At 39.2% G+C, this 10204-nt stretch overlaps 1 long non-coding RNA gene across 1 annotated transcript in view; it reads left to right on the forward strand.

Annotated features, from left to right (window-relative positions):
* The window catches only part of LOC137864365 (uncharacterized), a 47036-nt gene extending 37376 nt beyond the window's left edge, over window positions 1-9660 (forward strand). The window contains exons 3-4 of the long non-coding RNA XR_011101458.1: window positions 5549-5644; window positions 5783-9660. This is a non-coding gene — a long non-coding RNA (uncharacterized lncRNA). The remainder of the gene's footprint in view (window positions 1-5548; window positions 5645-5782) is intronic.
* The last annotated feature ends 544 nt before the right edge of the window (window positions 9661-10204 follow it).

The raw sequence follows: 10204 nt of genomic DNA on the forward strand, positions 1-10204 counted from the left end.
TGAACAGAATACTACTAAGCCCCTTGGCAAAAATGCAGATGTTTTGACTCTCGAATGCATGTCAATCCAGAGAGTGTCCTTTGTTACCAAGTTTCTAATTATTCACAGAAAAGATAAAAGCTGAGCATGGCTTTCCCAAATGATTTCATATTATACTCTGAATTAAAAATACATTAAATAGAAGTGCTGATGCAGTAGAAAGGATCTTTGTATCAGTACAAGGCTGTAGGATTGTCATGATATTTCAATTACTAGAATCTGGGAAAACGTAGAATAGTTGTGAGGAAAATATACTGCATCAAAGCAAGTGATCTCTTGATGTCCATTACCTGTGCTCCCTGATAGAATGAGGGACTTAATGCTGCTAGCTAGCTTCCCTTTCTTGGAAGGTGAGCTAGGGATTGATCTCTGATACTTTGGAGTAATTGGTATGTGTAGCTTGGGCTACTCTGCAGTTTTAGCTGTGGAGCTGAGGTCAGTTTGACCAAGAAATAGTGAATATAATTTGGATTTCTCAGACTGCAGTACCAGAAAGTGTTCATTATGATCAAACCTGACATTGAGCATAAGTTCTGGTTGAGCATCATTTTAGAAAGACTTCTGCACCTTTTTGGCCTTGTTACATGCAGATTGTCTAGAAGATGTGACTACAGAAGTGTCCTAAATAGCATGACTTTTTTTTTTTTTTTTTTTTCTGAATATGACATATTAAAATTTTCTTTAACATAGTGCAAGCTGAGGCATCTTGTCTCTGCCTAGGCAGCTTTTTCCATCATTATCCTAAGGAGCTTGTGAAATCAGTGTTGTTTTTTGAGCTGAAGAAGTCTGCTTCATTCAATGTGTGACTTGAAAAATGTTCTTTATCAAAAGCAATGCAATGACTGGATCTTCTGGCAGCCTCTTAAAGATGTGAGTGACAGGTGCATGTTTTTAAGGCGTTTTCCTGTTGGCCTGCAGGCTAACCACCTCCGTTTGTGGACTGCTGATGTGGTCATTCTGTAGAAATGTTGGGCTTCTGATTGCTCATTCTGCTGTGACATTTACAGGTATTTTACAACCACCCTTGGAAAACATGCCTAGTGTTCCATGTCTCTTGAAGATTAAGCACCTTATAAAATTTTTACCTGTTAATTTAGGTTTCTTTATCAAGGCATGCTCGCTTCTGCAAAGGATAGAATAGCAGCCAGTATTACTGCATTCCATTTGCTTTGTGGTGGGGTCTGGCTATGACACTCATGTAGCATGTCCTTTTCTCAATTAAAAGGACAGCATAACATACTCAGTGGTTTGTCTCCTTCAGCTAACTCTGGAAGTTGATTGTGAACCATGTGAACACACAGTAACCCTTGATATCTTTGGTACTGATCTGTGTGTCAGTCCTTACTGGCCTTCAGCTGTTACTGTGCCTGAGTAATCAGGAGAAGCCCCACCAGTTTTGCCTGTTTCTCATGAAGGGTGTGAAAAACAGTTCTATCCATATAATTTATCATAATCTGCAGTGGGCAAATCCCTGGTGTACTTCACATTGTAAGGCCAATATGTGTCCTTATCTTGTCAAATTTTGGTGCTGATATTCAGTATCAGGATGATCAGTTGTATACCACATTATAAATCTACCAAATAAAACCCAAGTTAAAATATTCCCTGAGTACCCACGTATTGCTTCACTATTTCTAGATATTCTGCTTTTGTTTTCTCTTTTCAGCCCTTCAGCTGCACTCTTTCAAATGACAACAACAAAAACCACAGCAATAAAACAACAAAACACAAAACGCACAGATGAAATAAATAACAATAGCAACCAGACAACCTGCTTGGAGTATGGCTGAGAAGGCAGAGTGTTGCTTACATTAACATAAGCTGCTCACTAGATATTACATTCCAGGAGCTTGAATGATTGGTGAGATACCTGGGGGTCTAACTAAAATCCTGGTAAAAGGACCTTGATAGCTATGCAGGGAGCTCTAATGTCTGGTGATTGACATGATTGTCAGCATTGTTGTGTGATGTAAAGGCTGTACAGCTTTTTACTAAGTATTTGACCTCCTGGAGCATGAAAAGTCATAGGCCCCTCCTCTTTCACACTTCTATGGTGTGAGATGAGTAACAGCTGGCAGTGGTTCTGCTGCTGGGATACAGCATTTCCTTAGTCTGGGTCTTAGAAGGTGGGTACAAAAGTCTTTGGAAATGCTTTCGCTGAATATTTACTGCCTAGAAACATGTACTAGGCAGGAAAACGAATACATTTCAAGAAGTGGTGGTGGTCAGAACCTTTGAATGTGAAGAGGAAGAGGCATTGGCTATCTGGGAGGAAGGGGGATCTGTTGGTTGAAAAGTAACACACAAACTGAGCAGTCTGTTCGGATGTACAGAACAGGTGGTCATGGGGAGAGAGGGGCCAAGGAAGCTGGGCCTGAGACGAAAATGAAAGTGATACTCCAGGAGAGGTGTGTGAGAGCTTCTCTTGGGACTGTGAAGTTCATAAATCTCTGTAGTGCCCCCTTTGTGAGTAACGCAGCATAAGGCTTTTATGGATTTCATGCCTGTGGAAAGGCTTTGCTAGCTGTAACGAGCTGCTGTAGCCCTCTAGTCCTGCCTGTTGTTTGCAGCTCTGGCTCTTGAGATAAGGATGAAGGTTCTTGCTTTTCGAAATGAAAACTAGAAATAGAACTGTGCAGTGGGTCCTGGACTGGGAGGGAGTAGGAGGGGGGGGTGTGGGGCAGAGATTTTTCTTTTCTTCCCAAATAAAGGAGAAAAGTAGAAGAAATGAACTTCCTTCTTACGTGTTATCATGTAAGATGGGTTTAACAAATATAATTTGGGCGCTGCCTAGAGTGACAGAAGTACTGAGTGAAGGTGGTGCTTTTGTTTAAAGTATTAATTCATATGCAGTCTGGGTCCCACCCTGTGCTTGCGTCATTTCAGGATATTTATTTCATAGTAACTTTTTCTGATGAAAAACAAACAAAAAAAACCCAAACTTTTTTAACTAGAGGCCATTAGCTTTAGTTTGTAGGTTGAAACATGAGTGCATGATGGCTGCCGACTACAGCCTGTGCTAGAAGACTACAGCTGGTGTACACAGAAAATCACATGCTTTTCTGCTGGATATTGGCAAACAGTCTGGAAAATGCATTCCCTTTGAATAGAGATGGAATCAGCTGTTTGTTATGAGTGTAAGGAAAATCTGGTCAGAGGTAATATTTGAGCATAAACATAGTTAAGACAGTCCAGCCCATTTGCAATATATCAATCCGTTAGGTTGCATAGTCTTGCATACTTTGTCCTCTTTCTTACCAAAAATAGTTTTGCTATGTTTGCTTCCCCTCTCCTCCTAAGGTATCTTGTTTACTATTCAAAACTAGAAGGAGGATGAGTTTGTTAGAGGCACAAGGGTTGCGATTCAGAGATCCTTGATTATTTTTTTTTCTTTTCAGTTGGAAAAAAAAATGGTGTTTCTTGCCTCTTAGAAATTTCTCATTGCATCTGAGCTTCATGTCACCTCAGAAATACAGATAATATCTGCCTACTTTGAGAGATCGAACAAAGTCTCATGACTTCATCCTTTTTTCCAGTTTATCAGGGCTTTGTGCTGTCACTAGTTTGGTCCATCTGGTATTACATCAGTAGGATGTATTTTCTGCCCACCACTACTTCATTCTGTTCTTTGTGCATCCCTGGCTTTGATCTGGTTTGTCTTATAATTATTTGTTCCTCAAACTCTGCTTGCTATTGCTCACGGCAGTCACTTCTTTTTCACCTTATTTCTGCTTAGTCTGTTTGATTAGTATCTGTTTTGCTTCACACTGTATGGGGTGGCTGGAGAAGGAAATAAATAAGTTAAAATCTTCCTTCAGCCAAAAATAAAGAAGAACAACGGCAGACGACAATACGTAGCTCACTGATGGTAACTTCTTGTAAACTGCTTTAACTTTGGTGATTTCTCTTGATACTGCCACTGCTCACTTCATAATTTCCTGCCTTTAAGAAAGGCTGCTACTCAGCTGATAAGACTACTTTTCCATCGCTTTCAGAAATGAATCTTCCCTGCATTTATTTGTACACCAACCCACAGGCTTTAAGATGTGATCTTGCAAAGGGCTCAACATCCCCATGTATTTCAACTGAAGTTTCATGTGATCAGCAAGTCCCCTCCCTGTCATGCTGTCATAAGTATTTCTACAGGCCTGGTTATATGTTGTTTTGTCACATATATGCCATATATGTGTTGACTTCAGAGAAATATGTTTAATGCTCTTTGTTACTGTGGGATTGTAACATTCTTTTCAGGCTGGTAAGTTTTGCATGTCTTAAAAATAATAAAAAAGCTGTTTGGAGGTACTTAATAGCATGTGGACTTTACCTGAATGTACACTTTGTACAGTGTATTATGGAGATGATTTTGTGTATTTTTGAACTTCTGGATTTTTAATGAGGTAATATTTTTTTCTTTGTGATTTTTATCAACCTTTCTTTATAAGGGGAATAAATACAGAAAAGACAGCTCTCCAGAAAATCACTCTACTGTTGTGCTCTTGAAATACTTGCTGTTGGTTTGGTTTTGCTTCAGACCAAGTTTGAAGTTGCTTAATGCTTTACTGTTGTATTTGCTGCCTTCATACAATTGGATCCTGTTAAATATGGTTAGCTTAGTTGGGAAATGTGACATTTGTAGTGCTTGGTTTCTGGTGTTTGTCTTCCTTAAGCCCCAGTGCATGTTCAGAGCCATGACTTAATGCAGCTCTTTGTCTTAAGGATTAGAACTGAGCTATTTCTGTCAAGGGCTTTTCCTCCAGCTTCCTTGGTCCATGAAGCAGAGAAGTGCTCAACATTTAACTAATTCTTACATATGATGCGTGTAAAAATGGCTGTTTTCCCTCTCATATGTTAGTAATCATTATTTTTTTTTCTCCTGCTGTATCTTCTGAGGAAAGTGTAATGGTTTAAAAAATAAATAAATAAACTTTACATCCAGTCAAGGTAAACAAGCATATGTGAAGCAAATCTTTGGTGCTTTTTTCCCTTCTCAATAATATTGTGTGCAGTTGGTATTCACTGCAGGAGCCCTGGGATACCTTGGCGTCTGTAGCAGCAGGCATATTGATGGCATTTGTAAGCATTACTTCAGTGTCACTCCGAGATAAAAGTAGTAGCAGTAATGGTGATACTAATAATAAAACCTTGAAATGACTTGAAAACCTCTGTGGACCCAGCCAGTTTTGTGACAGTTTTGGTCTGCTGTGTATGAGAGTCTTGGTAGATCTGTTCTGAGCTTTTGTTTTACTAAAAAAAAAAAAATACAGGGAAAGCAAAGCTGTAAGAAAATTAAAAGGCAGGAGCATACCATGATCTCCTAGAGCTATCAGAAAACAGTAAGAACTGAGGCCTGAATATGTAGAAGAATTGAAGAATTTACTGAAAATGTAATAACTTTTATCATGTCATCTTAATCTTGGTGCCATATTGCATACTCCTTAACTCTTTGTCTACCTGCGGACTGTAGGTTAATGTTCCAACCTATTTCATGCTTATTTTTCTTCGTTTTTAGGGTGTTGTCTGAGAATCGTCTTGACTCCAGACGCCTGTAGATGGCAATCTTGCGCTGCATTGGAGAAGCAATTCCCAATATCGTGCACAGCTCCTGGTAGGCATGGGTGCGCTGGGGGGAAGGGACAGGGGACAGCAGCAGCAGAATTGAGATCCACCGACCCCCCCGTTCTGTTCTTCAGTCTTGGAGATTTGTTTCCCTCAGAATATTTCCTCACAGTCCCTTAATCCTCAGGACAGTGCAACAATTAGCTTGTAAGGAAGGAAGGCAGTAGCTGTGCAGCAGTTAAGCAGTTGGAGCAGTGATTCTTCCTTAATGAGCCCAAGAAAGTGAAGCTGCGGCAGTGATGCACTGTTCCCGTCTGAGCACCCAGATCCCTCTCCAGTAGCTCTGCAGGGCTGAGCAGAGTCTCAACTTTCTATCATCATGGAGCATGACTCTGAAGTTCAAGAAGTTTGGAAACCAGTTTGACATAATACAACCAACTTCTGTAAAAACAGTTCTGCCAAGTACAGAAATAGATCTATTGGAGGATGATTGAGGATGAAGTGGGCCATGTCAGTTCTTGGCTTTTGTGATTATTCATCTTACAACCTTTATTGGTAGCACTTAAAATAGAAAAGGTCCAGAGTTTAGAGTGTATTTTAGAAAATGTAGTGTGTTTTTTCGATGAAGCTGAGAGAAGGGAAACTTTGGGTGACCAGCTTTTAAGGGCAGCTGCCAAGGAGAAGGAAGACTGAAGTGACATTTAAGCATTGTATGCACAAATTATTCTATAATTTTATCAGCAGAAAATAGATTTTTGCTGGCTGTTCTGAACCACTGAATTTATCTAAGTAATTTTCCTTTTTGATACTAAGGGGTTATGCTAGTATTAAAATCCTAGAAACTGATTGCTGAAGTCTGAAGACTTCATTGAATCTCAGACGTGTTATTTGAGGATGATTTCTCTCACACAGTCATTCAGGGATGGGGGAAGGGGTTTCCCTCAAGAACCCCCAAAGCCCATCTTCTAAATTTAGTGCTCTAGAAGCACATTTGTTTTGTGCTGCATATTTCATTAGAATCCTCAGAGATAAACCAGCACAAGTGGGGAGAGAAACCCTGAGACTGGAAACTGCAGAACAGTAACTCCATTCTGCTCAGTACAGGGAGTGCAATTTATGCGACCCAAGGGAAATGGGTGGGTTCAGAGCTCAGGTTAAGGAAAAAAGAGTTCTGTCTTGATGTAAATCATACAGTAAATTAACATCAGCCATGCTATCTTAACACTTTTTCATTAAGAGAATTTAAAATCCAAATGACATAAGCAGGAGGTGAACTTCATTTTCAGATAAAATGCATGTGTAATTCTGTGGTTACATCACTAATCTGATCATTTGCAAAATTAATCTTTAGTTGAGCTGGGTATGTTAAGTAAAGGGAATCTGATAGTATGGACCTTCAGTGGTTTAATCCAATTGGAATTGTGTGTGGCTGTAGGTCCGCTCTCCCTGCCAAATGTTCTTATTAGCTTTGATGTGTGTGTGACCTGAGGGTCAGGTGGCTGAGCTGATCTAGATCAAGACTTTCATTTTTTTCATTAGTTTCATTAGTGGTTGGTTTTCAGCTGATCAGCTCCTTGAGCTGCTTAATGCTCAGTCACACTCCAGTCACTTCCAGTGAGAGTTTTGATAAATTGACTGTTATGGAAATCCACCCTACTGTTTCCCCTCATGCATTAGAGCTACATCAAGGATAACCTATTCACTTTGGTTTAAACTTGCAGTTAACCTCCTTGAATGTGAGTACAAAAGGCACTGATGTCATAACAAGATCAGCAGTGTACTGAATTCTCAGTAAAGTTGGCTCTCTAGAAAATGAAGAAGGAAAGCTGTATGATGCAGTATCATTGTTTAGAATTCCCTTCAGGCTGACATTACTTATTACTTTTTTTTTTCCTCAACTAGCAACAGATCCAGATTTAACCCTTATCTAGTTGTTAATGAAAGTTAGACAGAAGCTCTCGACATGAGAAATCCAACCCAGTTATCAAGCTCCAAGGGAGACAAAGGCAGGAGGCTTTTCTTACCCTAAGACTGACTGAAGTACTGCTGACTGAAAGCTTTTTTGGAAGCCATACAATGAATCATTCCAATGCGCATCTCAATTGAAGGGAAAAAGATCTAACAAATCTAACTAGGCAATTTTTCATTAAAGTGTTAGTGAAGCTTGACGTTCTTAGTCTCATTACTTCTACAACAGAAGTTCTGCTTCTGGCTTAAAGTACCTTTTAAAGGAGAGCTCAACAGCCAATTCCAAATAAATGTACTAGGAAATTTGCTTTTTTTTTAGAAACCCAAATCTGCAGTCATCTTTTGTGTGATTTTTTTTTTTTTTTTTTTTCCTCCTGTTAAGAAATGAGCAAAAGAAAATACTGATTTGGACAGTTAGGCTCTACCTTGTGTGCTAGAGCACTCAGTTTGGTATGCTATACAACTTAAAGCTATAACAATTCTTAACTGAGTATTACGTACTAGCTGTGCTTTAATGAGTAATCATTTTTTCCCCTTATGGACTAGATCTGAGCCCTGAGAAGATGGTACAAAAGTGCTTTCACCCGAAACTTAGGTCTGAGTTGTATTTCAGACCTGAGAGCTATTTAACTGTTAAGAGTTAACTATGATGGTGTCTTCCCAGAAAAGAAAAAAAAAAAAAGAAGAAGGAGGAGGTAGAAGCTTGAACTGAGCTTAAACTCAGAAGAACTGATTTGAGTTGTGCTTACTGCTTGATTGCTCAGACCATGAAGTTATTATTGAAGGGGATTCCAGGGGCTGGATTTCACTGCCAGCTGCAGTCATTGCATTACAATGACAGTGAATTCTGCAGTGTTTGAGTGGGACATTCAAGCATCCTTTATGTGGTTGAGCTCCTGAAGACAATTTGGCAGAGATTCTCTCACTCAAATCCTAACTATGTATCAGTAATAACTTCACTCTGGGGCAGTCTTGGGCATCTGAGAGTGATACAGAAGCACTAATGATTTTAGTTGCCCTCTGATCAGAGGAAGTATGTCCTTTGTTAGATCTGGGCATAGGTATCTTATGACAGGGCATGTATAGTAGAAAACAGGAGGGAATGGAAAAAAAAAAAAAGGCTGTTGTAAAGCACTAGTGGAAATGTGGATTATCAGTTACCTTACATATATTGAATAGCTTTTACACTCATCATCTTTGCAGATCAAGGGCTGTAACTATGCTTGCCTTGTTGGAGAGTTGCTACGTTATTTTCTTCTATGAAAAAACAGGTTTCTGTGTTTGTGGACTGCAGGGTGATTTCCTGTGCTTGGATGCTGTCAGAGCATCGTTATTTTCTTCTACATGCAGTAGACTAGAATACAGAGATTGCTGCTTTCAGAACAAAAGCTTTGATTTATTGCTCAACACCAGCTACTTACAAATGAAACCACCAACACTACAGGAAAGCAAGTAGTTAAAAAAACTCTGAGCTGAGGAAGCAATGTACCTGCAAACCTTACTGACCTGGCATCCACTGATAAAGATCTGCACTAGTCTTTTTTCTTTTTAATAAAACTAAACTTGTGGCTGAAAGAAGCGAGGAGGCTATTTGCTCTCCTCATTCTCTCATGGAGAGAAGGTGGGTATAACTTCCCTTGCTCTTGGAAGCATGAGCCTTCTTGCAGTCACCTGAAGTGGTTCTGGATTAAAAGGGCAAATGAGCTGCAGACTGTCTTGTGCAATGGGGAGCAGAAAACCAACTGACAACTGTTGGGGGGAGTCATCATGGCTGCTGAGGAAGGGGAGTTAGTGCACAAACAGGTGGTCCTGCTTCTGTTTAAAGCAGTTCAGAAACTTCGGCAGCCATGGAAAAAAACATGTTGGAGCAATATTCTATTTCCAGTTAATGTTATTTGGTATGTTTGTGCTTAAAACAGAATGGCTTGTAATTAGATATCAGGCTCTTCTTTATACGAGGGAGTGAAACAGGAGCTGTAGTGACCAGTTATTACAAACTGTTATGGTTCATGTATGCAATTTGTTGATTCTTATGAAATACTTGATAAGGCTCTCTACTCTTTGGGTCACAAAAATAAAATTACTTCTTAAAGTGAATTTTATTCACTTAAATTTTCACATTTATTCATTAAATTATTCACATTTATTCATTTAAGTGAAATTTGAATGACTTTTAAAATTATTATTTTTTAAAATAATGATGCTGGAAAAACAGTGGTATTACTTCAAGTTGCTACCAGATTTTTCAGAGATGTTGCCTTAGATGTGGGAACTTTTTCCTACTGGAGCTGGCCAAGCAGTTAACTGTTTACTAATGTGACTTACTTGATGCATTATCTATGCAGACACTACTCCTCCAACAGAGCTTCTGGCAGAACCTGCTTTTGCTTTGTTGGAATTGCTAAATGCTTCAGCTATTTCTACTTAATGAGTGGTTGTATGTTCTGTTTAGCCTGAATTTAAGATGTGTTATACCATGTGCATAAGTTTTCTCCAGATGTGTGATTGATTTTTGGATTGGTCACTTCTGATGAAAATGATCCACTCTTTCTGGCATAATAGTAAGACTGTTTGCTTTTGGACTATGCTCTAATCTGACCTATTGCCAGAAGGCTATCACTTCTGTCTTGTGAAGATGTTG

This window comes from Anas acuta, chromosome 14, assembly GCF_963932015.1.
Source record: "Anas acuta chromosome 14, bAnaAcu1.1, whole genome shotgun sequence".
Classification (NCBI taxonomy): Eukaryota; Metazoa; Chordata; class Aves; order Anseriformes; family Anatidae; genus Anas; species Anas acuta.